General features: G+C 48.4%; 1 protein-coding gene across 1 annotated transcript in view; it reads right to left on the reverse strand.

Moving 5' to 3' along the window:
- LOC139273904 (uncharacterized) overlaps window positions 1–24,857 on the reverse strand; it is a 154,044-nt gene that overhangs the window by 61,039 nt on the left and 68,148 nt on the right. The window lies entirely within an intron of this gene.

The following is a 24,857-nucleotide window of genomic DNA, read 5'->3' on the forward strand; positions in this document are numbered from 1 at the left end:
AATGGATCGCTAGTACCATCATGGCCAAGGAGGGCAACAGAGTATTTGTTATTAAGCTCAAGAATGGGCAAACGGTGCAGGCTCGAAGGACCAAATGGCCTACTCCTGTACCTATTTTCTATGTTTCTATGAAACACATGGATCAAACAAAGCTGAGGCACACAGACAAGCTAGAGCAGTCGGACGAAGAAACCATCGACGACCAACCAACTTACCAGCGGTGGACTCAAGGGTCACCAGAGAACCCGGAATTTCCATCACAGACTTGTTCAATAGAAATGGACTTGCAATTCCTGATATGGCCACTACCACCCCCAACAAGTCAGCCATCCAGCCACCAGCCACAACAGACTCCACACATTCACCCAAGGCCAGAATCGAACTGAGGCAGTCAACCCGGGACCGTAAAGTACCGGACCGTCTCAACCTGTGAAAGACTGTGGTAAGATCTCAGAGGAGGGTATATGTCATGTATGTACATGCTGTTTGTAGCCACCAGATGGCGTCATTGTTGGAGGCCACTGAGCAGCACGCACATGGTGCTGCTCTGGTATAAAAGGCCAGCCATTTTGAGAGTCAGGCACTTTGGGACTAAATAAAGCAGAAGCAAGGTTGTACCTTGCTTAGTTAAACAGTACTGAGTTTGAACCTTTATTGCATACATAACAGAAATAAAAGGTGAAGGAGAGGCTCGCAGTTGGAAGGTGAAGAGTTTGGGGAACATGTACTCACTTTCATTGGGCGAATTATGTCATTGAGCCTTTTGCGGCATTGGGTTGCGATGTGGTCATGAATGGAGCTCCCCGAGACTTCCACAGCGATCTCCCTCCAGGCATTAACAGCGCGAGTGGGTCTGCCTGTGCCTCCTTCCCTTCACAGCCTCGATAAGGGTTTCCAGTTCTGCATCCGAGAATCTGCTGACCCTCCTTGCTCCTCCTGGATTTGCCATACCTTCGCAAGAAACTGATTCCCTGCTCAGGGCCTAGCTGAAAACCCTGCCCTTTAAGAAGGCCAGGAAGCAGCTGGCTTGTTCGCAGTAAATTGGCACCAGCTGAATTTCACGGCCCAATTGGCCACTCAGCCCCCACACCAGCCCATTCCCCCCCCATCAATACCGCTCCGCTCCTTTTTTTCAGCAAAAATGCTAAATTTTGCGACCAATGGCCGCCGCATCCATTGCGGCAGTAATGAACCGCAAAAAGCGGTAGGTGCACCCCATTTCAGGCAGAGGTGAGTTTCTACCCTAAAGTCTTCAATATATCCAAATATTATAATGCCTTCTAGAAAATATTAATAAAAACAGGAGATTTGTACAGAATCATAGAATGATAGCGCACAGGAAGCCATTCAGCTCATTGTGCCTGTGCCAGCTCTCCAAAAAAGCTACCAATTAGCCCAACTCCCCTGCTCTTTCCCCATAGCCCTGAAAATTGTTCCTTTGTAAGTAGAGATCCAATTCCCTTTTGAAAATTACTATAGAATTTACTTCCACCATTTCAATCAATGCATTAATGATCATAACAACTCACTGAGTTTAAAAAAAAAATCCCCTCATCGCCCCCCCTGGCTTTTTGTAAAGTTGTGCCCTCTGGTTACCAATCCTCCTGTCAGTGGAAACAGTTTTTCCTTATCTACTCTATCAAAATCCCTCATCATTTTCAACATAATTGAGCAGCATATTCCTTGACTGCTTCCTTTCTTTACCCATATTCAGCATATACAGTCCTACCTCAATATACCCAGCACTCCAATCCATCTACGGACTCCATTAGAAATCACTGACCAAGAACAATCTAGTTACCTGTTCATCTCCTCTATAATATCTATAATAATAGTCATTTTTTTGTCTGTTCTGGGCTGGGGGCTGGAAGCCGGTGGTCCGGATTAAGTGACAGTGGAAAAAAGGAGGGGGGGAGGAAGAGAGGGATGGGGGAGGGTAGAGAGAGAGGGAGGGGGAGAGAGAGAGAGGGAGGGGGAGAGAGAGAGAGGGAGGGGGAGAGCGAGAGAGAGAGAGGGAGAGGAAGGGGGAGGGGGAGAGAGGGAGAGGGAGGGGGAGGGGGAGAGAGAGAGAGGGAGGGGGAGGGGGAGAGAGAGAGAGAGGGAGGGGGAGAGAGAGAGGGAGGGGGAGAGAGAGAGGGAAGGGGAGAGAGAGAGGGAAGGGGAGAGAGAGAGGGAGGGGGAGAGAGAGAGAGAGGGTGGAAGGGGGGGTGGAAGGGAGAGGGAGAGAGAGACGGAGAGAGAGGGAGGGAGGGTGGAAGAGAGAGGGTGGGTGGGAGCGAGAGGATGGAAGGGAGAGAGAGAGGGAGGGAGGGTGGGAGAGAGAGGGTGGGTGGGAGCGAGAGGATGGGAGGGAGAGAGAGAGAGTGAGAGGGAGAGAGAGGGTGGGAGGGAGAGAGAGGGTCGGAGGGAGAGAGGGGGTAGGAGGGAGAGAGGGGGTAGGAGGGAGAGAGGGGGGAGAGAGATAAACAAGGACCATGCAATGGTATATATACAATGCCAGAAATTGCCGCGGACTTTGTGTAGCAGTCACGGCCAGAATCTTTAACGGTTTGTGCTGTCCTTAATTCAAAGACAGAACTGGGAGAAAATACTGCACTCTCCCATCCTCCTTACCGACCACTTTCTGCTTCTACTCTTACAGCAATTGTGTTTTTTTTGCTTACAACACACTGAAACATTATAATCACAGTATAGCGTAAACAAAACAAAGTGTGGCAGTGAGTAAGCTTTGCTGAGTGGCTGGGGTTGTGGATGAACTGGAGACCGATTCCAGGTAGTGAGGGAGTTAGGGCTCCTCTGACAGCTTAGTCAGTAAAGGTATCTGGTACAATACTAACACACCAGAAGGTTCCAGATTCAATTTGTGTTGAATTAATTTATCTCAGCTGGGGCAGCACCGGGGTGCTACAATTGGCCTCAACATCCTGGGCTACTGAATGGGGGAAAACATCAGCCAGGAATTGCTCACTGATCACTGTCTAGTGACCCCTACTGGAGTGTTCACGTGGGTGGATGCTGGGTAAAGATAGCACCAGTCTCAGATGTAATGCCTTCCATGCCTTACTGGCACTCTGTCTGACATCAGAGATGAAAAATGGTGACGGGTGGGATACTGAATAGCTGCTCCACTCATAGAGCCATATACCTACAGGAAGAGAGGAGGGGTGAAGTAAGATGGGGCAAAAGAGGCAAAAAATCCCTAAAAAAACAGTTCATTGTCTACAAAGTAGAAATTAAACCTATCCTGACTTGGAAACGAGACAAGTTCTCTCTTCCATAAGAACATAAGAAATAGGAGCAGGAGTACGGCCCCGCGAGCCTGCTTCACCATTTAATACGATCATGGTTGATCTAATCATGGACTCAGGTCTACTTCCCCACCCATTCCCCATAACCCCTTAATCCCTTATCGGTTAAGAAGTCTTAAATTTATTCAATGTCCTGGCTTCCACAGCTCTCAAGGCAGCGAATTCCACAGATTTACAACCCTCAGAGAAGAAATTCCTCATCTCAGTTTTAAATGGGTGACCCCTCATTCTAAGATTATGCCCCCTGTTTTTAGTCTTCACTATCAGTGGAAACATCCTCTCTGCATCCACCTTGTCAAGCCCCCTCATAATCTTATACGTTTCGATAAGATCACCTCTCATTCTTCTGAATTCCAATGAGTAGAGGCCCAACCTCCTCAACCTTTCCTCAAAGTCAACCCCCTCATCTCCGGAATCAACCTAGTGAACCTTCTCTGAACGGCCTCCAAAGCAAGTACATTCTTTCATAAATATGGAAACCAAAACTGCATGCAGTATTCCAGGTGTGGCCTCACCAATACCCTGTAAAACTGTAGCAAGACTTCCCTGCTTTTATACTCCATCCCCTTTGCAATAAACGGCAAGATTCCATTGGCCTTCCTGATCACTTGTTGTACCTGCATACTATCCTTTTGTGTTTCATGCGCAAGTATCCCCAGGTCCGGCTGCATTGCAGCACTTTGCAATTTTTCTCCATTTAAATAATAACTTGCTCTTTGATTTTTTTCTGCCAAAGTGCATGACCTCACACTTTCCAACATTATACTCCAACTGCCAAATTTTTGCCCACTCACTTAGCCTGTCTATGTCCTTTTGCAGATTTTTTGTGTCCTCACACCTTGCTTTTCCTCCCATCTTTGTATCGTCAGCAAACTTGGCTACGTTACACTCGGTCTCTTCTTCCAAGTCGTTAATATAGATTGTAAATAGTTGGGGTCCCAGCACTGATCCATGCGGCACCCCACTAGTCACTGGTTGCCAACCCGCGAATGAACCATTTATCCCTACTCTCTGTTTTCGGTTAGTTAGCCAATCCTCTATTCATGCTAATATATTACTTCCAACCCCATGAACTTTTATCTTGTGCAGTAACCTTTTATGTGGCACCTTGTCAAATGCCTTCTGGAAGTCCAAATACACCACATCCACTGGTTCCCCTTTATCCACCCTGTTCGTTATATCTTCAAAGAATTTCAGCAAATTTGTCAAACATGATTTCCCCTTCATAATTCCATGCTGACTCTGCCTGTTCCAATTATGCTTTTCCAAATGTCCTGCTACTGCTTCTTTAATAATGGACTCCAACATTTTCCCAACCACAGATGTTAGGCTAACTGGTCTATAGTGTCCTGCTTTTTGTCTGCCTCCTTTTTTAAATAGGGGTATTACATTTGCAGTTTTCCAATCTGCTGGGGCCTCCCAGAATCCAGGGAATTGTGGTAAATTACAACCAATGCATCCACTATCCCTGCCACTACTTCTCTTAAGACCCTAGGATGCAAGCCATCAGGTCCAGGGGATTTATCTGCCTTTAGTCCCATTCTCTTACTGAGTACCACCTCCTTTGTGATTGTCATTGTGTTAAGTTCCTCTCCCCTATAGCCCCTTGACTATCCACTGTTGGGATATTGTTTGTGTCCTCTACCGTAAAGACTGATAATAAAATATTTGTTCAGAGTTTCTGCCATCTCCATGTTCTCAATTACTAGTTCCCCAGTCTCGTCCTCTAAGGGACCAACATTTACTTTTGCCACTCTTTTCCTTTTTATATATCTATAGAAACTCTTACTATCTGTTTTTATATTTCATGCTAGTTTACTTTCATAGTCTATCGTCCCTTCATAAATCATTTTTTTAGTCATTCTTTGCTGACTTTTAAAAGCTTCCGATTTTCTATCCCCCAAACCTAATTGTGTGGCTCTGACTAATCTGGTACATATTAATCTACAATATGCGAGAGTCTAACCACCGCCCCATGACATTCAATGGCATTACCATCGCCGAATCCCCCATCAGCAACATTGTGAGGGTCACCATTGACCAGAAACACAATAGAACCAGCCACATGAATACTGTGGCTAGAAGATCGGGTCAGAGGCTGGGTATTCTGCAGAGAGTGACTCACCTCCTGACTCCCCAAAGCCTTTCCACCATTTACAAGTTAGGAGTGTGATGGAATACTCTCCACTTGCCTGGATGAGTGCAGCTCCAACAACACTTAAGAAGATTGACACCATCCAGGACAAAGCAGCCCGCTTGATTGGCAATCCATCCCCTACCTTAAACAATTCACTCCCTCCACCACTGGCTCACTGTATCTGCAGTGTGTACCATGCACTGCAGCAACTCACCAAGGCTTCTTTGGCAGCACCTCTCAGACCCACGACCTCTACCACCTAGAAGGACAAGGGCAGCAGGCACATGGGAACACCATCAACTGCAAGTTCCCCTCCAAGTTACACACCACCCTGACTTGGAAATATATCGCTGTTCCTTCATCGGCGCTGGGTCAAAATCCTGGAACTCCCTCCCCACCAGCACTGTGGGAGTAACTTCACCACAAGGACTGCAGCGATTCAAGAAAGCAGCTCACCACCACCTATTCAACAGCAATTAGGGATTGGCAATAAATGCTGGCCTTGCCAGCGACGCCCACATCCTTGGAACGAGTTTAAAAAATGAGAGTGAGAATGGGCTCGATCTTGACCTGCTGTAGAAACTGTGGTATCCATTTTAATCAAAATGCTGTCTTTTCCAAGGCAGGATATGGTAATTCTTGCTATGTAGACTTTTGGATCTACACTATGGAGTGAATTCCAAAGTACTGTCAGTAACAGACGAACATCTGTGCACATGGACTTGGCTATCAAAGGTCGAAATTGGGCAATGATCGATAAAGATGTTGTTGGCCTGCACGTCAAACACAAAGCTTAACCTACCAGAGGTCAGAAAATATAAGGGAGTGTTCACATTACTGCTTTGGTGGTGCTGCTGCTTCTTGAGGCCTTGATGAAAACCTCTCTTAAAGTGAGTCTTGGTGCCTTTTGGGTCAGCAGCAGCCTCATTTACTTGAACACACAACCTAGGCTAACACTCCAGTGCAGTACTCAGGAGGTGCTGTAATTTGGATGGGACGTTAAACTGAGGCCTCCTCTGCCCTCTTATGTGGATGTAAAAGATCCCATGGCACTATTTTGAAGAACAGCAGGGGAGTTCTCCCCGGTGTTCTGGCCAATATTTATCCCTCAACCAACATCACTGAAACAGATTATCTGGTCATTATCACATTGCTGTTTGTGGGGCCTTGCTGTGCACAGACTGGCTGCTGCATTTTCCTACATTACAACCGCAATTGCAATTCAAAAGTACTTCATTGTCTGTAAAGCGCTTTGGGATGTCCTGAGGTCGCGAGAGGCGCTATATAAATGCAAATCTTTCTTACTTTTTTACTTTAACGAATTTGGTGCTGCCACCAGTGACAGTGCTGTCAGAGAAATTCACCAAAATCAGAGTTGCCAAAAGACACTTTTAGTTCTGTGATCATGAGAATAGCACTTATGACCTCTCAAATGGAGACCTATGCTTGCTGTGCACCCATGCAGTGAGTGGTGGTCCTAAATTGCAGATGCATTCACTGTGTATGTGTGTACAGTGAGCATAGTTTAGCAAAATCATGAGGTACATTACAATGTCCCAGGAAAACTAAATGTAAAAAAGGGAAAATAAATAATTATTAGACAGCTAAATCCCAGGCCATTGACATTCAGAGAATGGGCAAGATCCGTGCAGGCCTGGGAGTTGGCAAGCTATTGGTTCTTATATCATTTATCAGGTCGGAACAAGTACCTAATCTAAAGACAGATTGTAAGACCTGAAACATCTGGGTCTGTGATGGTGCCTGAACTGCAGGGGTGAAGTCACTTTATGAGAATGTACATCTGTCATTGCTGATATCCCCTCAAGGTAAAAGTACCCAGAGACCTGGCTGAGTGTTGGAACTAATTCTCAAACTAACCTGTTCATGACTGTGATGGTTCCTAAACATGAGTTATATCCAGCTCTCTGGTTGGGTGCTTGGCACCCTTATGCAGCATTACCGTAGTTGAGATCGCCGGGAATCGGTTGAAGCCAGTGGGGAGTGAGAAGCGAGAGTCCAGTTGGAGGGACTTGGCAGCAGGGAGGTCGATCTAGAAAGTAAGTCTTGATTGGGGGATGGTCAGTGGGCCCTTGCAGCACGGGGTTTAGTGGTAGGAAAATACTTTGCGGGTCGAAGTGCACCCACTGTTCGGGCTAGTGGGGACTTAAACAGCGGGGGAATGTTGAAGGAGAGAGAGGTGAAGGATGGCAGCAGGTGACCAGAGGAAGGTTTGTTCGGGGAGAGCTCCCTCGGGAGCTGTTATCCAATTTGCCATCTTGCACCACAGGTTTGGGGCCTACCTTCACTCCTCGCCCTCATGCACGAGCCTTCGGACCTCCATCCTTCCGGCGATGTTCGGGCCTCCACTTCCTCCGGCGACGTTTGGTCCTCCATCCCTCTGGTGATGTTCGGGCCTCCATCCCTCCAGCCACATTCAGGCCTTCCGCCCTCCGGCAATGTTCGGGCCTTCCTCCCACTGGCAACGTTCGGGCCTTCCTCCCTCCGGCGACGTTCGGGCCTTCCTCCCACTGGCTACGTTCGGGCCTTCCTCCCTCCGGCGACGTTTGGGCCTCCATCCCTCTGGCGACGTTCGGGCCTTCCTCCCTCCGGCGACGTTCGGGCCTCCATCCCTCCGGCGACGTTCGGGCCTTCCTCCCTCCGGCGACGTTCGGGCCTTCCTCCCTCCGGCGACGTTCGGGCCTTCCTCCCTCCGGCGACGTTCGGGTCTTCCTCCCTCCGGCGACGTTCGGGCCTTCCTCCCTCCGGCGACGTTCGGGCCTTCCTCCCTCCGGCGACGTTCGGGCCTTCCTCCCTCTGGCGATGTTCGGGCCTTCCTCCCTCCGGCGACGTTCTGGCCTTCCTCCCTCCGGCGACGTTCGGGCCTTCCTCCCTCTGGCGATGTTCGGGCCTTCCTCCCTCCGGCGACGTTCTGGCCTTCCTCCCTCCGGCGACGATTGGGCCTCCATCCCTCTGGTGACATTCGGGCCTCCATCCCTCCAGCCACATTCAGGCCTTCCTCCCTCCGACAATGTTCGGGCCTTCCTCCCACTGTCAACGTTCGGGCCTTCCTCCCTCCGGCAACGTTCGGGCCTTCCTCCCACTGGCGACGTTCGGGCCTTCCTCCCTCCGGCGACGTTCGGGCCTTCCTCCCTCCAGCGACGTTCGGGCCTTCCTCCCTCCGGCGACGTTCGGGCCTCCATCCCTCCGGCGACGTTCGGGCCTTCCTCCCTCCGGCGACGTTCGGGCCTCCATCCCTCCGGCGACGTTCGGGCCTTCCTCCCTCCGGCGACGTTCGGGCCTTCCTCCCTCCGGCGACGTTCGGGCCTTCCTCCCTCCGGCGACGTTCGGGCCTTCCTCCCTCTGGCGACGTTCGGGCCTTCCTCCCTCCGGCGACGTTCGGGCCTTCCTCCCTCCGGCGACGTTCGGGCCTTCCTCCCTCCGGCGACGTTCGGGCCTTCCTCCCTCCGGCGACGTTCGGGCCTTCCTCCCTCTGGCGATGTTCGGGCCTTCCTCCCTCCGGCGACGTTCTGGCCTTCCTCCCTCCAGCGACGTTTGGGCCTCCATCCCTCTGGTGACATTCGGGCCTCCATCCCTCCAGCCACATTCAGGCCTTCCTCCCTCCGGCAATGTTCGGGCCTTCCTCCCACAGGCAACGTTCGGGCCTTCCTCCCTCCGGCGACGTTCGGGCCTTCCTCCCTCCGGCGACGTTCGGGCCTTCCTCCCTCCGGCGACGTTCGGGCCTTCCTCCCTCCGGCGACGTTCGGGCCTTCCTCCCTCCGGCGACGTTCGGGCCTTCCTCCCTCCGGCGACGTTCGGGCCTTCCTCCCTCCGGCGACATTCGGGCCTTCCTCCCTCCGGCGACGCAACAGATGAGGCCAAAGAGATATTCTACTCCAGCCTCGAACAATCCCTGTCCCGCGCCCCTGCGGACGACAAACTAATCCTCCTCGGTGACTTCAACGCCAGAGTCGGTAAGGACACTGACCTCTGGGGAGGTGTGATCGGCAGAGAGAGGGTAGGGAAAACCAACTGCAGCGGTACCCTGTTCCTGACAAAATGCCTAGAACATGACCTTGTCATCACCAACACCAACACCAACACCAACATCTTCTGGAATTTTTTGAGGATGTTTCCAGTAGAGTGGATAAGGGAGAACCAGTTGATGTGGTATATTTGGACTTTCAGAAGGCGTTCGACAAGGTCCCACACAAGAGATTGATGTGCAAAGTTAGAGCACATGGGATTGGGGGTAGTGTGCTGACATGGATTGAGAACTGGTTGTCAGACAGGAAGCAAAGAGTAGGAGTAAATGGGTACTTTTCAGAATGGCAGGCAGTGATTAGTGGGGTACCGCAAGGTTCTGTGCTGGGGCCCCAGCTGTTTACACTGTACATTAATGATTTAGATGAGGGGATTAAATGTAGTATCTCCAAATTTGCGGATGACACTAAGTTGGGTGGCAGTGTGAGCTGCGAGGAGGATGCTGTGAGGCTGCAGAGCGACTTGGATAGGTTAGGTGAGTGGGCAAATGCATGGCAGATGAAGTATAATGTGGATAAATGTGAGGTTATCCACTTTGGTGGTAAAAACAGAGAGACAGACTATTATCTGAATGGTGACAGATTAGGAAAAGGGGAGGTGCAAAGAGACCTGGGTGTCATGGTACATCAGTCATTGAAGGTTGGCATGCAGGTGCAGCAGGCGGTTAAGAAAGCAAATGGCATGTTGGCCTTCATAGCAAGGGGATTTGAGTACAGGGGCAGGGAGGTGTTGCTACAGTTGTACAGGGCATTGGTGAGGCCACACCTGGAGTATTGTGTACAGTTTTGGTCTCCTAACCTGAGGAAGGACATTCTTGCTATTGAGGGAGTGCAGCGAAGGTTCACCAGACTGATTCCCGGGATGGCGGGACTGACCTATCAAGAAAGACTGGATCAACTGGGCTTGTATTCACTGGAGTTCAGAAGAATGAGAGGGGACCTCATAGAAACATTTAAAATTCTGACGGGGTTAGACAGGTTAGATGCAGGAAGAATGTTCCCAATGTTGGGGAAGTCCAGAACCAGGGGTCACAGTCTAAGGATAAGGGGTAAGCCATTTAGGACCGAGATGCGGAGGAACTTCTTCACCCAGAGAGTGGTGAACCTGTGGAATTCTCTACCACAGAAAGTTGTTGAGGCCAATTCACTAAATATATTCAAAAAGGAGTTAGATGAGGTCCTTACTACTAGGGGGATCAAGGGGTATGGTGAGAAAGCAGGAATGGGGTACTGAAGTTGAATGTTCAGCCATGAACTCATTGAATGGCGGTGCAGGCTAGAAGGGCCGAATGGCCTACTCCTGCACCTATTTTCTATGTTTCTATGTTTTCTATGTTCCGCCAGACGGACAAGTACAAGGCATCGTGGCAACACCCTCGCTCCAAACACTGGCACCTGCTCGACTATGTCACCGTTTGAGCGAGGGATCGCAAGGACATGCGCATCACCCGCGCCATGACAGGAGCCGATGACTGCCTAATCCGTTCTGTCATCCTCAAAAGCGACGATGGCAACAGAAGCAGTGCCACAGAAAAATCAATGCCGGGGCATTCAAAGACCCAGCTAAGAGAGCCCTATACAGCCAGCGCCTCACTGCCAACCTGGCGACCCTCGATGACCCCGAGATGCTGAGTGCTCACAGCGCCTGGTCTGCCCTCCAGGCCACCATAACCAGTGCCTGTGAAGAGACGCTCGGTCACTCAACCAGGAAACACCAGGACTGGTTTGATGAGAATGACCAGGTGATCCAAGAGTTAATAAACTGCCAGCGCAGGGCATTTCTGAACCTAAAACAACAACCCAACTCGGGAGCAGCAAAGCAGCTCTACAGGCGGCTGAAGGCCGAGGTCCAACAAAAAACCCGTGACCTAAAGAATAGATGGTGGGTGGAGAAAGCACAGGAAATTCAGCAGCTGACCGACAGCCATGAAGTGCGAGGATTCTTCATTGTAGTCACCTATGGCCCAAGCACCCAAGGCCCCACACCCCACTGCTGGTCAAGAACGGGGAAACACAAGGACACCGAGGCAGTCAGTGCCCGTTGGAAGGAGCACTTTGAAGATCCCCTTAATCGAGACTTTGCCTTTGACACGAGTCTCCTCGACTCCATCCCGCAGCATGCTACCCGCCACCATCTCAGCAAAACCCCAACCCTGCACGAGGTAGAAAAGGCCATCCGTCAGCTCAAGAGATAGGATCCCCGCTGAGGCACTAAAGTATGGCGGAGAGGCACTATTGGCTCGAATGCATGGCCTCATCTCTCTCATCTGTAAGGAGGAGAGCATGCCTGGAGATCTTAGCGATGCAATAATCTTTAAAAAAGGGGACAAGTCCGACTGCGGCAACTACAGAGGAATCTCCCTGTTGTTGGCTACTGGGAAAGTCATCGCTAGAATCCTCGTTAACCATCTTCTCCCTTATGCTGAGGAGCTCCTCCCGGAGTCACAGTGCGGATTCCGTCTGCTACAGGGTACAATGGACATGATCTTCACGGCACGATAACTGCAAGAGAAATGTGGGAACAGCACCAATCCTTCTGGAAGCCTTCTTTGACCTCACAAAGGCCTTTGACACTGTTAACTGCGAGGAACTATAGAGTGTCCTCCTCCGTTACGGATGCCCCCAAAGGTTTCTCGCCATTCTCCGCCTGCTCCACGACAACATGCAAGCCGTGATCCTGACCAATGGATCCATTACAGACCCAATCCACGCCCGGACCGGGGTCAAGCAGGGCTGCAACATCGCGCCAACCCACTTCTCAATCTTCCTCGCTGCAATGCTCCATCTCACGCTCAACAAGCTCCCCGCTGGAGTGGAACTAAACTATAGAACCAGTGGGATCCTGTTTAACCTTCGTCACCTCCAGGCTAGATCCAAGACCGTCCCATCCTCTGTCGTCGAACTACAGTACGCAGACGACGCTTGCGTCTGTGCACATTCAGAGACTGAACTCCAAGCCATCGTCAACATCTTCACCGAGGCGTACGAAAGCATGGGCCTTACACCAAACATCCGTAAGACAAAGGTCCTCCACCAACCTGACCCCGCCACACAGCACTGCCGCCCAGTCATCAAAATCCACGGCGCGGCCTTGGGCAACGTGGACCACTTTCCATACTTCAGGAGCCTACTATCAGCAAGGGCAGACAGCTCCAACGCCGCCTCCAGCGTGCCAGCGCAGCCTTCGGTCGCCTGAGGAAGAGAGTGTTCGAAGACCAGGCTTTCAAATCTGGCACCAAGCTTATGGTCTATAGGGCTGTAGTGATACCCACCCTCCTGTATGGTTCAGAGATGTGGACCATATACAGCAGACACCTCAAATCGCTGGAGAAATACCACCAATGATGTCTCCGCAAGCACCAATGTCAGTGTTCTCGATCAGGCCAACATTCCTAGCATCGAAGCATTGACCACACTTGACCAGCTCCGTTGGGTGGGCCACATCATCCGCATGCCTGACATAAGACTCCCAAAGCAAGCGCTCTACGTGGAGCTTCGACACGGCAAGCGAGCCTCAGGTGAGCAGAAGAAACATTTCAAGGACACCCTCAAAACCGCCTTGATAAAGTCCAACATCCTCACCGGCATCTGGGAATCCCTGGCCAAAGACTGCCCTAAGCGGAGGAAGAGCATCCAGGAGGGCGCTGAGCACCTCGAGTCTCGTCACCGAGAGCATGCAGAAATCAAGTGCAGGCAGCGGAAGGAGTGTGTGGCAAACCAGTCCCACCCACCTTTTCCTTCAACAACTGTCTGTCCCACCTGTGACAGAGACTGTAATTCCCATATTGGACTGTTTAGTCACCTGAGAACTCACTTTTAGAGTGGAAGCAAGTCTTCCTCGATTTCGAGGTACTGCCTATGATGATGATGCAGCATCTTTTCACTGACTGATTTATTTTGGCTGCCACATTACTGGCTGAAGAAAACTGTTAAGAACAAATTCTTTAAACAAATACAATGCATTTGGTGAGTAAATATATGTTTGGGAACCAGTCATGTGAAGGATGGATTGAAATGTCATGTTTTTGGCTCCACAAACTTCCAATAGTAGAAGCAGGCATTTTTCAAAACTGCAAGGCACGGGGCCAACAGGCTGAAAAGCAATTTGTCACCAGTTTTGTTTTACTGTTAAGCAAGGTGTCAATTATGAAGTGTGGATTAGGTGACAATTCCACCAATGTGTTGTTTAATTTGCAGTCATTCTGCTCAAAGCAGCTCACAGCCAGTTAGGATACATATTTGCACACAATCTCTGTGTAATAAGTATACAAGACTCATCTGGTTATTTCTGTATCTGTTATGGCTTTTGATACTGTTATGTATGTATGTAAACCTCACCAAAATGTAAGACTTGCCACTAGGGGGCACACCTGTGGGACACCTAAGGGTCACCTGTGCACCCTGAGCCAAGCAGGTATAAAAGGTGATTCGCCATGCTGCTTCTCCAAGGTGACAACAGTTTGAGCTTACAACACAGTCTTGTGGAGTTATTCTGAACATAACAAATTGGCGACGAGTAATGGATCATGAATTTTCACGGTGTAATGGCTGCAGTTGGTATTGAGAGATTTGTTAGGGGTGATGATTGGGAAGCCTTCATTGAGCATCTTGACCAGTACTTCGTGGCCAACGAACTGGACAAGGCTGAGACGGTGATCAAGCGCAGAGCATTTCTCCTCACCGTATGTGGGTCTTCGATATATGGCCTCCTCAAAAATTTGCTGGCACCGGTCAAACCAACGGATAAGTCTTGCACAGAGCTGTGTACGCTGGTTAGGGAACACCTAAAGCCAAAGGAGAGCATCTTGATGGCCAGGTATCGCTTTTACACGCACCATTGCTCCGAGGGCCAGAACATGGTGAGTTTTGTCGCCGACCTAAGATGCCTTGCGGGACAGTGCAAATTTGCAGGATCCTTGGGGGAAATGTTGCGGGACTGTTCCGTGCTTGGAGTCGGCCACGAGGTCATTCTTCGCAAACTGCTGTCTGCAGAATCCCTGTATCTAAGCAAGGCCATCACGCTAGCCCAAGCCTTCATATCCACAAGCGATAATACAAAACAGATATCTTCACAGAATCGAAGCTCACCGGCGAGCACCGTGCATAAAATAATGTTTTCAGCAGGCAGGGCCCACACGACTGCAGAGGCCAGACCTAGGCCTAGAGTGACTGAGTCCGGCACGATGCGTGAATGCGTATCCATTAGCATTATGTTGGTGCTGCGGGGGCAGTCATAGAGCTCATCAATGTCAATTCAAGCTCTATGTGTGCAAGGGCTGTGGAACAATGGGACACCTCCAGCGAATGTGCAAATGATCTCTGACTCACCACGTGGCAGAGTCAGGAGAGAACAACCGATCCAGCGAGGATTACGCTGAGCGAGCAGGAGAGGCAACTCAACCTGAGGATGAAGAGGAAGTATATGGGATACATACCTTCACCACCAAAAGCCCTCCGATAATGTTAAAAGTTGAACTTGACGGCACTCCAGTCTCCAAGGAACTAGACACGGGGGCGAGTCAATCAGTTATGAGTCAGAAGACATCCGAGAGGCTGTGGAGCGACGAAACACAGCAACCCAAGCTGATCCCGATTCAGGCAAAGCTGGGCACCTACACCAAGAAACTGATACCAGTTATTGGTAGTGCGGACATAAGAGTATCCCATGAAGGAGCAGTGCACGATTTACCACTGCAGATTGTTTCAGGTGATGGGCCAACGCTGCTTGGCAGGAGGTGGAGGGAAGATTCGATGGAACTGGGAAGACCTCTGCGTACCCTCTCCGGCGAACAACGTCTCCTCCTGTCAAAGGCTGAGCAAACCCCCACCTTCAGCTGAACCAGGCATCGAAGTGCAGATCCATTTGCGGATCCCCGAAGCACAGGCCACTCATCACAACCACGATGGGGTGAAGATCAACCGAGCAGTGGTACAGACGCAGTACCCACCATCCAAAGCCGACGACCTCTTCGCAACGATGGAAGAGGCTCCGGGTCGACCATGCGGAGTGGGACTCTGACCGAAACAATCCGAATGTGTCTTCCCGACGTCAGAGGCCAAATCCCTGGGGAGGAAGATCGCAGCAGTCGGCATCACGGACACAGACGAGAGGGTGTCCAGACCACGGAATGAAGGTGCGTCCAGACCACGGGACGAGAGGGTGTCCAGACCACGGGACGAGAGAGCGGCCAGACCAAGAGAGGTCGCCGCAATGGAATGGAGGAATGTGTCACCCAGCAAGGAAGACGACTGGGTTTGAGGCAAAGGTAAAGGGGCGGCCACTGAAAAGGCCAGGAACCCACCACATTCCAATAAGTTGTTTGCACTATGTACCCATGTGAGCGGTCTTTCGCGGCAAATGATGTACCATTATATGGGGCGGGGGGACCTTACAACAAGCCAAAGTAGCGGGTGAACACCAATCGGTCGTATATGTATCCAATAAGTTAACCAAGGCAGCAGCCTGTATTCATGGGACAAAAGAGACGTACCAAAGAGTGTCCCAATATGTGCTCGAGTCAGACAAGCTGCCCATCCCACAAGTTTGGGAGAGCAGAGGCACCATTATCGATGCGTTGTTTCGAGAACATCTAACACTGTCTGTGCACTGTAACATGATCCGCCACAGGCCAGGCACTGAGAACGGTACTAATGCCCTCAGTTGGCCACCGTTGCCCACGACTGGGGTGGAAACAGCGCAGCCTGCAGACCTACTCGCGGTCGTGGAAGTGTTAGAAAGTGAGGGGTCAACCGTAACAGCCCCCAAGTTTAGGACCTGGACCAGCCAGGATCCCACGTTACCACCTGCCAAAGATGAACTGCTAGACGTGATGTTGCGATCAATCCGTCGCAAAGACGAAAGGCCCATCCCAACGTTGCAAAGTAAGGCAGGGCGGCCACACACAGTCAGTGGTCTGGGGCCCCCATACTACGGCCCAGGATCCACGAGGACCACTAGGCCTTCCGCCACTACCGAAAGTCTCAAGGCCATTGCGGCCATCCTGGGCGTGCTAGACCTCAGGGTCAGCGACAATAGTCCGGAGCAGGCAGCCCAAATCACTAAGCCAAGCACCACGTGTGTCACAGTGGACTCCCTACAGACCCGGCTATCCCGAGTGCTACGCAGTCACCAGATTGAATCACTCAGAACCAAGCCTTCCGTAGGCCATCAGCAGAAATGAGGCCACCATGATTGCACGGCCCCTCCACGCGACATCAGAATAAGTGATGTAGACCATGTTCAGGGCCCCAGTTGGGCCGCTAGCACCGCATTAGCCAAGGGGGGGAATGGAGAGTATGTGATGAAAACGGAGCGGTTGATTATGAAACCATGTACTGAGTTAACGCGTAAAGCATTTGGACCAGACCAAACTACGAACTACAGATAATCAGGAACCACTGTGAAAGGATCTGGTCCCCAGCGACCCACTAACACAACCGACCTCGCCGTCAACCAAGAGGATGAACCCACCATGTCAGGACTTCAACCCAAACAATCGACCCGGGGGTGCGGGGCACCAAATCGCCTCAACTTGCAAATAACTTGTACATAAGACTTTGGGGGGGGGAGTGATATTATGTATGTATGTAAACCTCACCAAAATGTAAGACTTGCCACTAGGGGGCACACCTGTGGGAGACCTAAGGGTCGCCTGTGCACCCTGGGGCAAGCAGGTATAAAAGGTGATTCACCATGCTGCTTCTCCACTCTGGAGTCTGAATAAAGAGACCAAGGTCACAACTGTTTGAGCCATACAATCCTGTGGATTTATTCTGAACATCACAGATACCGTCATTGTACAGATCTGCTGCTGACACAATTGCTGAACCCAACGTGAAACTTGTATTATAATTGCCACAGTGCTGTTGCCTCTAAGAGGCACAAACTGGAGTCCACCTTCAATAATGGCACCACTATAAACAGCAGCATCACTGGCACTGAACACAGAGGTGGCAAAATAACACGCCTGCTGTCAGACCGAGGTGACTAACATCCTCTTGCTCCTCCTTGTTCAGGTGGTGAATTATTTCTGTCTCCTACATGATTTCCCCAGCCATTGGGCAATTTATTGGGGAAAGAAAGGTTGTGCAAACCAGCTGCCCTTCCACATGCACCGTTTTAAAATCTTTCTTAGCCGATCGTTTCATTTCCCCCGGTAATTTCAAGTATTGGAGAACCTCTGTGCCAGCCAGCGGAATTGGAACTGCTTCAATATCTGCACAGTGAGACATTCAGGTTACTGGTAGTTATGTGCTTGCTACCTCTTCCACCTTTGTTCCTGCAAAAGAATCTCTTGGGGGTAGCTCTTGATTTTGAGAGATAATGTAAAATGGGTGATAGCGAGTCGGAAGCCCGTTTTACTTCTCGTTTTTTATTTCTGTTGACTTATGTTGTTGATTTGCTATCGTGCATGTTATCCTATCGCACAAAGTCAAGATCAATCCCTTGTTCTGTAAAACGGGTTGGAATTCAGGTGTTCTGCGATGAAGACCCTGTGTAATGTTTGCTGTGTTTCCTATAACAATGAGGTTTTCTTTCCACCTCTTTTTGCTGCCTGTTTTTCATTTTTTGTTTTATGAATCTATACACAGCAAGCAGAAAGTGAATAACTAATAAAACGGTTTTTGTGTAGTTCTGAGTAACACCAACAGCACAGTATTGTCATGACTTTATTGGCGTAAGTGTGAGTTCTGTTCGTCGACACACAGAACAATGGTGTAATTCGCATTGAAAAGTATATCTGGAGCCTGAAAAACACCATCACATTGCTTGTGTCATGTTATTGTGACAAAATGTCAGATTGGGCTTTGAGCTGCTTCCTAATCTGATGGCACTTCTCCTGTAAAACAAGAAAGTCTGGAACCAAGGAGGCCAGACCATCCTTCTCACTATTGGCCGACTCTCTTGCATGTCAAAAATGCTCCCGAGTGTTGATGCTACTAGGGGGAGGTGAAAATATCTTGACCTTGTCCTGTGGGAAACCCCTCCTGAAAATACATCACCACCACTACAAACAACATTGCAACATTGGTGCCTCTGGTGAGGGGAACGCTTTGCTCTCACAGGAAGCACGGGACAAAAACTGAAATCCTGATCTATTTCCAGTAGTTCTTTCCACATAAAAGAAATAAAACTAGAAAAAAGTAAATAGGAAGGCAATTTTTGAGGGATTTTATTTAATTAGGCGGTCAGGTTGTCAAAGTACCTGAGACAGCTAATTACAAAAAGGAAGTAGAAAAGACTCAGCCTATTGTAAACATCAAAGGTAAAAGTGAATCTTCATGATCTTTTCTTCCTCCCCAGATCACTTTCCTGTCTCCCCCCACCCCCCCCCCCCCCTGCAGCTGTTGGCTGCTCTTTAAGTGATTGGTGTCAAACTTGCCTCCTCACAGCCCATAAAATTACAGTGAATCATCATGGGAAGGTGTCAGTATTTTTTGATAAGTCTTCTGTTCTCCCCCTCTCCCACTGAGCATTTGACAATGGCAGCTTGTTTGAAGGCGAGACCTTCATGTTGAGAAAGTGCCCAGTGCCATCACATGGAGTGGTTTTCCAAGGCACAGGTGTTGGTCCTCACTTTAAGCTGCTTTAATGACTGTGTCCATTTTTGCCAGTAGCCTAAGAGTTCTCAAATTAAATTGATCTGTACATTTTAAGGTAGCCAAGAAAATGATCAAAAGAGCAAAACCAAATTGAAGATATTCCTGCTTTAGATAACATTGGAATAATCATTATTTAAAAGAGGGCTCCACTTTGCAATTGCAGAATCAACTCGGGCTGACCTGTAAAAGAGTTAATGGAGTGGAACACTTGGGCTGCAGTACAACGAGAAACAGCACCAAACAAGCTACAAAATAACGTTTGATGTGCCTCTGTGCAGCGCTGTGGTATCCAACTTGCAGTGTTGCAGAATAGTAAAAGTATGGCATGGATATATATATATGTTATGATCTCCCTTACAGTGAGATCCCAAACCCAATTGTATTATTGTACAGATACCCCAAGCACCTTCCACACAAAGAGAGGGAAAATTGGCTGAAGTGTAAAATGAGTCTCCCTAATGGATCTCACCACTGCTGGCTATACACTTAGATCAGCAGTGGCTTGGAATAGGTTGCCTGCCTGCTCTCTTGCCAGGGATTCCATGCACAGCAAATGAAGACCTAGTGAAGGGAAACAGGGACAAAAAACAAATCAAAGGGAACTTAAAAGTCACAAAACCTTTTGTTCACCATTTTCTTAAAAAAGGAGAAACTGCCAATATACTTATTGTTTAAATAAATGCCATTAATTTATTGTGCACTCCACCATTTGTGAAATGGCTTCAACCACTTTCTAATTTACCTTTTCAAAGTTACATGCAATCAAACATAACTTCTCAAGCAGAATTTCTGTTAGCAATGTATAACACATTCTTAGTCTGAAGTATTTTGGGCAGTTATATTTGTGGGTGAAGCAACATAATTGCTTTCTAAAAAATAGCAGTGATTAGAAAACCTTGGTAAAGTAGAATTTTAATCAAAAGGTATGAAAGTAAAATATTTGCAGAGCTGAGTACATTTGTGTTTTTATTCTACAAATAGTTTAAGGAGCACAGGGGGTGAAGGGACATCTGGGGTTTGACAGTGTTAGGAGAGCCTGACAGTAACACACTTTTGTAGATCTTTACAGTTATGCAGGTTTTCAGGAAGCCATTACAATAAGTTTAGTTTTTCTTCTGGCTACAAATGCAAACTGATGCTGTTTTGTTTTACTGTATGGGATTTGTCAGCAGTCAGTGTGGAGCTGAGTGTTTCTCACAGGTTTTATAGTTTCCCTTGCTGTGCTGCAATTAGTGTTTTTTGTTATGGTAGGACGAAAATAAGAAACGAGAGTACCTTCCTTACAATTTTTATTGTCCTGGACAATTTTTATCCCTCAATCAACATCACACAAAAAAAAACAGGTTATCTGGTCATTTTCACATTACTGTTTGTGAGAGCTTGCTCTGCGCATATTGGCTGCAATGTTTCCTACATTACAACAGTGACTGCACTTCAAAAAGTACTTCATTGGCTGTAAAGCACTTTGGGATGTCCTGTGGTCATGAAAGGCGCTATATAAATGCAAGTCTTTCTTTTTTTAATACGTTTCAAATCTTATATCTGTGTGGACTTCCCGTAAACCTTTTCCATTATAAGTTCCTATATCCACAGTTACAATGGAAACTGCCTAAGTAAACTCGTCTCACTATAATTATGTTTGCAACTTTGTTATCCCCCGTCTCTAACCATCATTCACCTGAGGTACACTAAATCACCTCCTCTGGCACAAAGGTGCAATTACAGCATGGACAATTTACCCAAGCAGTTTCCATTATAAATCTGGATATAGAAATTGATGATAGAAATATAAAAACAAAGTCTGTGAAGGCAGGATTTAAAAATTAGGACTGAACTATGTCTGCAATCTGATCCAATTATCCCCTACCCTCTAACCCTGGTACACCTGAAGCGGCTTGGCCTTGATTCCCTGTATGCAATGCCATGGAGTTTGATTAATATTTCTTTGAATAATTATTATCCATTGATAACTTGCCAGTGCTGAATAGCACTTGTTCTTACATGTCTTTACAGCTTTCTTGAAGATTAAAAAAATATATTTTGTGACATCCAAATTAAATGAAGATCTTAAAAAATTATTTTGGGACCCAAAACAATGCTAAGCAGCAGTCAGGATTACTGTGCAAAGCCTGAGGTGCATATTGGCAGAATGATTAACTGGCCTGGCGAGATACTGCATGACCAATTCATGAATATCATTTAAATACGCTCCCTGCACAACTTGAGCCTTGAGCCAAATGAAGGGGGTCCCACAAAATACGTAGTACTTAAAATTAGTGCTCAAAATTATAGGATCACAACCACTTGAAGGTAAGTGGCTGTATATGATGATTTAAAGGCACAGAAGCGCTTGAACAAAGTTTTCAACTGTTGCAGTCTGTATGGATGGTAGGATGAACTGAAGCTAATAACAAAAGGACAGAAAACCAAATACAAAGCCATGAAAGAGAGTCTGGGCAAGCGGGGGGAGTAGCTTGTGAAGTGGACTTACTGCTCCATGAGGTGGGTACAAGGAGGGTTGCCTTGTTTCGCACTTGAAGGCACGCTCTCCAGAAGGCAGCTGTGCACCATGTCTTTCCTAAGCTCAAAGCTACCTACATTATCTGGAGGACATGGAAACAAATGTGGGCAAAGACAGCTCTCTTCAAAGAATCTGGAAAGATAAGACTACTGAACAGTATCATGGCGCAGGATTCCATGCCACAAAATATTGCCCGTCATAAAGACCTACGCAAGCACTAGATATAAGGGACATCAACTTCTTTCAGAAAACATGGCCATGTACACAGAATAGAGTGTATTTAATCATCGCTCGACCATTGTAGGAGCTCGTGTGACTGTCCTCCACAAAGGCAGGATCATGAATCCTGGTGTTGTGTTTCACACTGTGCATTGCCTTGTTACGTATTGCAGCTGCGTCATGGCTTGCAGATAGTGGACACCATTGGCTAATTCAAGGATTAGCTCATCTGCATTTTGATGGAATTTCCTCCATCAAGAGTCCCACACCCTTTCTCCATGCGCTCATTCGCCAGAAGCCAAAAGCACTTTTGGAGTTGGCCAAATTACTTAACCACCGCCTGGCACTCATTGTTGACCAGTCGCAGGTAGTACCAGCTACTATCATTGCAATAGCAGCTTTTAACACTGGACCTGACACTTGTGTTCTCTTCTCTTCTTAGGCAGTCCCTCGGAGTCGAGGATGACTTGCTTCCACACTAAAAATGAGTTCTCAGGTGACTGTTGAGTCCAATGCATGAACCTACAGTCTCTGTCATAGGTGGGGCAGACGGTGATTGAAGGAACAGGTGGGTGGGGTGCTTGGGTTGCCATGCACTCCTTCCGCTGTTTACGCTTGGCTTCAGCTTGCTCCTGGCGAAGAGACTCGAGGTGTCTGGCGCCTTCCCGGATGCTTTTCCTCCACTTTGAGCTGTCTTGGGCCAGGGATTCCCTGGTGTCGGTGGGGATGTTGCACTTTTTCAAGGAGGCTTTGAGAGTGTCCTTGAAGTGTTTCCTCTGCTCGCCTGGAACTCGCTTGCCGTGTCGGAGCTCCGAGTAGAGCATTTGCTTTGGCAGTCTCGTGTCGGGCATGCGGACGATGTGGCCTGTTCATCGGAGTTGATTGAGCGTGGTCAATGCTTCGATGCTGGGGATGTTGGCCTGAGCGAGAACACTGACATTGGTGTGCCTATCCTGCCAATGGATTTGCAGGATCTTGCACAGGCAATGTTGGTGGTACTTCTCCAGTGCTTTGAGGTGCCTGTTATACATAGTCCATGTTTCTGAAGCTTGTAGGAGGGTATCACTACTGCTCTGTAGACCATGAGTTTGGTGCTGAGTTTGAGATTGTCTTATGGATGCTTAGTGTAAGGCCCATGCTCTCGTACGCTTCGGTGAAGGTGTTGACGATGACTTGAAGTTCGGCCTCTGAGTGTGTGCAGACGCAGGCGTCGTCTGCGTACTGTAATTCAATGACAAAGGGTGGGACGACCTTGGATCTGGACTGGAGGCAGCGGAGGTTGAACAGATTCCCGTTTGTCCTGTAGATTAGCTCCACTCCAGCGGGGAGCTTGCCGAGGGTGAGATGGAGAATTGCAGCAAGGAAGATCGAGAAGAGCATTGGTGCGATGACACAGCCTTGCTTGACCCTGTTCCCGACATGAATTGGGTCTGTGGTGGATCCGTTGGTCAGGATCACGGCTTGCATGTCATCGTGAAGCAGGCGGAGGATGGTGACAAATGTTCGAGGGCAGCCGAATTTGAGGAGGACACTCCATAATCCCTCATGGTTGACTATATCGAAGGCTTTTGTGAGGTCAAAGAAGGCCATGTACAAGGATTGGTGCTGTTCCCTGCATTTCTCTTGTATTTGATGTGCGGTGAAAATCATGTCCATTGTGCCCCTTAGTGGGTGGAATCCGCATTGTGATTCTGGGAGGAGCTCTTCAGCCACAGGGAGAAGGCGATTGAGGAGGTTTCTTGCGATGACTTTCCCTGTGGCAGACAGCAGGGAAACTCCTCTGTAATTACCACAATATTCAATAACTGGTAACAGTGATACAAGTCAGCAACTGCAAAATCATTTTGTCTTCCGTCTCTATCTCGATCCCCCACACACAGAACCTTCTGGGGTTTCCCTTCTCTTTCCCCGGGTCTGGGAGGAGCCACAACTTCAGAGTTCCACAGTCCATTCCCTCACCATTATTGCACTGTCAACCGGTTCCACATTTACTGCTCACCCATACCATGCACTTATCTTGCAACTCTTGTCAAGGCATCTCATATATATCCAAACCTCTGCTAGATATGTAGGCAAAATACAACATACAATTGAAAGCCTTATCACACTCACAACACATCTTCCTTTCATGGGCTTTACACCTCAAAGCATTGAAATACAAATCCCGGAAGGACTTCAGGTTGGGCAGATGCCAGTTGTCGGTGGCCACCTGTATTTGGGAAATGCAGCAGTGTGATGAGATCAGACAGGCGGCCCTGGTATTCAATGGGAAAGGAGATGAAAGTGCTGCTGATGCTAACCAATGCATCAGTTACTTGTTTGATACATTTGTGGACAACATGTAACTGATACTGCAATGCTAGCCAGGGTTGAGATATCAGTATAACAGTTGAGGACAATGGCAATGGCCATCCCTATGTTGCAAGTTGACTGCAGTTACCTCACCGCAGATGCCAAAACTCTGGCCTGCTGTTCCAGAGCAAGCAGAAGCAGTTGTTTTCAGTCATTGCCAAGTAGATGTACCAAGGTCTGCAGATATGGTCTGGACCTGCTGATCTCCCTGCCATTTTTTATCAACTCAACCATGAAATACTGTCTTTGAGATACTTTAAAAACAAACTTGCTTTAGTTCGAAAAAAAAGTTGGCATCCCAAAAATATGGAAAAATATCTAAAAAAAAACAACACTACTAAAAATTGCAAAATAACAAACAAAGGCAATTTACGAGCTTCGCCACCCTGGATCCTATTCCAAACAGATGCACACGCAAAAGAGCAAAGCTGGTGCAAATACCACAGAATTGTGTCCAGTATGCATTTAAATATAAAAGGCAAAATACTGCAGATGCTGGAAATCTGAAATATAAACAGAAAATGCTGTAAATAAACCTGTGGAGGTTCTCTCTCCACAGATGTTGCCTGGCCTGCTGAGTATTTACAGCATTTTCTGTATATAATCCATTTAAATATTTTGGCTTTAATGAAACGAATGCACAAAAGGGGCACAAGCACTCAGGCTGTTCAATAGAG

The sequence above is a fragment of the Pristiophorus japonicus genome, chromosome 9, assembly GCF_044704955.1.
Source record: "Pristiophorus japonicus isolate sPriJap1 chromosome 9, sPriJap1.hap1, whole genome shotgun sequence".
In the NCBI taxonomy this organism is placed as follows: Eukaryota; Metazoa; Chordata; class Chondrichthyes; family Pristiophoridae; genus Pristiophorus; species Pristiophorus japonicus.